Raw genomic sequence first — 4,243 nt, forward strand, 5'->3', positions numbered from 1 at the left:
AGGAGGCGCTGGTGCATTCTGGGAGCACAAAGGGCCGCGGCCCCGCCCCGGCGGCCCCGCCTGCGCCGGCAGCGCCGGGGGCGGGCGCGGGGGCGCCGCGGCGGAGGGACACGGGCGCATGCGAGCCTCCGCCGCTAGTGAACAAAGAGGGACTATTTTAGGTGTGCGCGCCTAGCGCGGATCTGTGCGCGCCGCCGGGGCTCGTTTTGGCTGTGGCGCTCATTGTTCCCGCCGCACCTGAGGGGATGCGGCGGGGCGCGGGCTCTGCTGCTCCGCGGGACCCCTGCCCGAGCTCAGGGGGAAGCTCCCCGCCTTGGTGGGCTCGGCCCTGCCATGTGGAATGACTGGGGGTCCGCTTTCTTGCCCAGGTGGTTGGCGAGACGAGGCGAGGCCCGGCCCAGGTACCGGAGGCTGCCGTGGCCGGCCCGTGGGCAGCGGGCTGGAAAATGTGCTCCTCTGCACTGACATCGGGATGCTGCCATTTTAGGAGATGAGCTGAATCTCAGTTCCAGTTTTTAGCAGCAGCTGTGTTAGCTAAGTTCATAGAACAGGCTGAACAGGGAGGCCATGGGGTCTCCCTCAGGATTCATTGTCAAAACCCACCTGGACGCATTTCTGTGTTATCTGTCTAGGTGACTGTGCCTTGGCAGCGGGGGTGGGACTAGATGATCTCCAGAGCTCCCTTCCAACACTAACAATTCTGTGATTCCGGAAATATATTTTTGTTTTCCATCATTGTGTTTTGCAGTTGTTCAGACTCCAGTACTGATCTAGTCACTGTGGTTCGTATGGTTAAGTACGGCAATTGCCCAGTACTGTAGTAACAAACACTAAAAAACGTGTTCTGACCTTTGCTGTGTGCAGCTCCGTCCTGTGCAACACTGGTGTGCAAGTGCTCCCTGGATCAGATTTCACCAGCTGGTGTCACTCACAGGAATGGCTGAACTCAGAAGACTGGGTAGTGAATTTAGGATGTCAATCTGACTCCTGCTCAAACTGCCCAAATTCTCAAACATATCTTCCTTCTTGGTAGAAGCCATTGAAACTAAGGTACTGGAGCAGTTTGCCATCCGTGGAAAGGGGCACAGGGAGGGAAGCCCGGGCAGACCACTGGAGCGTAGCTTAGTCTGGCCAGTTCCTAGTTACATCAGAATAAAGTAGTACTTATAAACAAAATCCCTTGTTCAGAGCTGTTTTAAATACAAGTTTGAGGTGATAGTTCTCTCTTGGATGCACTAACTAGACGCAGTTCAGGAGTTGTGATGGTCTAAAAACAGTTGGACAGCACAAAGGGCCCTGCTTGCTCTTCACAGATTTTCATGTACAGTGAACAGCAGTCAGGTACTGCTGATGCAGAAGGCAAAGGGTCACCAGCAGGAGGAAAAAAAAAAAAATTAGATTCAATCTGAAGTATATCCACATACAAATTCTTGTTTTTCAATCACAATGGCTGTATGAGAACCAGTGTTCAGCTAAGTTAAAAAGCAAACTTTCCAGTCAGCAATGGAATGAGCATCAATAATTGGCTACATCACAGCTTCCTTTTTTAGTGTCATACTTGAAAGGTCTTACCAGTCTGTTGTCCTGCTGTATCTTTAAAATTAATTTAATCAAAATTTGTCAAAGTAGAATGACTTGCCTGGAATGTAAATTTGGAGTTTGTTTCACCACCAGCTCCAAAACCCCCACAAGCTCAACACAAAATCTTGTGACAAGGAAGACATGTGCCATTTCTACGCTCCTCATCCTTAAAATACTGTTTCCAGCAGGAGTTTGCAGAGAACTTCATTGTAGATTTGCAGAGCTGCATGACCCCATCCTACCCATAAAACATCACTTGTCACAAAGCTAGGTGTTGCTGCTGGAATAGCATTATGTGAGGGCAGCACAAAAACAAGCTAGGAATCCCTACATTATGTAAGAATAATTAGGATTTGATAAATTGATTTGCTTGCTATTATATGGATTGCAACAGTTAGGGCAGAATAAAATAACTAGATATAAAATAAAAAATAACTAGAATGTATAACCAGAATGTAGTCCCAAAGCTTGTTACCTTCAGCTTTATTACTAAAAAGTAGACTGCATATTTTACCACAACCTCAATTCCATGTAATTCTCCTGTAATATCCAAGAACAATATGACCTCATAGCCAAACACACAAAAAAAACACCAAAAAACAAACAAAAAACAAAAAACTCCCCAACAATACAAAACACTAAATTCTGTTTCCTCTAAACTCAGCTATTACTGGTAGCTAGAAAGATATTAAGCTCTATACCTCTCACATAGACACCTCATCACCCAGCAACCTAATTTAGTAATTCATAACATCCTTTTTGATCACTTTAGCAAGTCACTGAATTTCCATCTGACACCTTTCCAGAGCAGAAGGTGTGTGACTCCAACCCATCTGCTAGAGCAGGTAAATCAAATGGCTGAGGGGTACATAGACACAGATGACTTAAGTTCAGTAACTTGTATTCCAGGACAAGAAATATGCACAGAAAGTGTAACATTGATTATTCCTCTGCACAACCTGATCAGATTATTACAGAGATGGAAATCTTACTGGAAATGTGCAAATGCTCCTTTACAAATGGTTTTCAATTTAAAATGGTCAAGCTGGCAAACCTACGTTTGCAGGAGGACCTTTGTCAATGACTGATATATGTGGGGCAAAAAAAATCATCAATGCTGGGTTTAGGAATTTAGAATGTTTAAATAACTTTTTCTAGCATTCCCATTACTATACTATGAGACGTGCATGATTAATCTGATTTGGAGCAAGTTAGAATCTTTGTTTTGTATTCAGTGCTAGTAGTAAGTAAAATAACCTGTTATTTCTTCTGTTCATATTTGGCAAGACTGTATGTCATGCCTTTAGAAGGAACTCTCTTGACTTACTTTCTTTTTTGTCTTCTGCTAATATCTCAAAAGTATTTCAAAGTACAGCTTAAGCAATCTTTCCTTTTGTGTTTTCAATTCCACATATATTATGCTTTTACTTTGAGGCACAGAGTGACCAAAGCCAAATTAAATTACTTTACCTGCAATGTCAGTAAGGGCTTTCTTGTGTAGAAGTTTTGGAGAAAAAAAGACTTTTATTATCTGTCGTACTCTGCTTAATAATGGGTGTGTTCAGCTTTATTCCACATCATCTTATAAATAGCTGTGTTTCAGAAAGAAGCTAAATAATAACAACCTAGCACTGTCTTTACCTCTGTTTATATTTGTCCATATATTGCTAGGCAATCTCTTGCCATGAAGACATGTGAAAGTGTTGGATTTTAAAAATTATGTCTTGCCTTGCTGGCACAGCAGAGAGAAACTGAATTTCATATGCAACATGTAAATTCCCTGGTACCCAGTAGAGATGGATAAATTTGAAGAGTCAGAACAATGGCATTTCCCTTAGCCCTTCTCTCAAACATTAATGTATTTTTTTGCAAGTTAGTGTTTTTATACTTATATTGCCCCAATGTCCACATAAATATTAAACAAGCAAACCAAACCACACAAAAACCAGAAGTGTAAGCCAGCAGTGTATGTCGATGAGAGCACCAACTGCTGCACAGGATTATTTGCCATTACCTTATTGTATCACACAATATTACATCAAAATGATACCCTTGAACAAGACAATACTGTGAAGCTTATCCTTGTACAGATGGTTGTCATGACCACAATTCAGCAAGGAGGGAAAATTAGATCCCAGGACATTTTCTCTGCATTGTTTAAGCACAGAAACAGCAAGGAAGCTCATCTGGGATCTTCCTGTCTTAAATCAAGATAAATATGGTACATCCACTTTTACATAAACATACTAATTAGTAAGACAAAGCACATATGCTGCATTTATTAGAGCTCAACTCAGAAAATAATTTTCAATTTAAAAATTTAAAAAATAGGCAACTGGTAAGATATGAAGAATTTTGTATTAATTGTGTTACAACTAGCTAACAATTGTAGTTTTTTTCCTCTCTTTATGCTAAAGATATAAAAATAGCACTGAAAATATTTAAAAATAAATATCTTTAAATATTTTTCTAGATAGACAAAAATACTGATATTTTTTCATCCTCACATAACATCAACAGAGAGGAAAGTAAATTAACATTACTGTGGTAAGGTTCCTTTATGTTGGTCTTCACACAAATCCATTTTTTCCTAGTACAAGCACTTCACCATTTCTTCCTTTTTTACCTCTCAAGGACCACAAAATCCTGTAAAAAACTGCCC

The sequence above is a fragment of the Parus major genome, chromosome 8, assembly GCF_001522545.3.
Source record: "Parus major isolate Abel chromosome 8, Parus_major1.1, whole genome shotgun sequence".
Lineage (NCBI taxonomy): Eukaryota > Metazoa > Chordata > Aves > Passeriformes > Paridae > Parus > Parus major.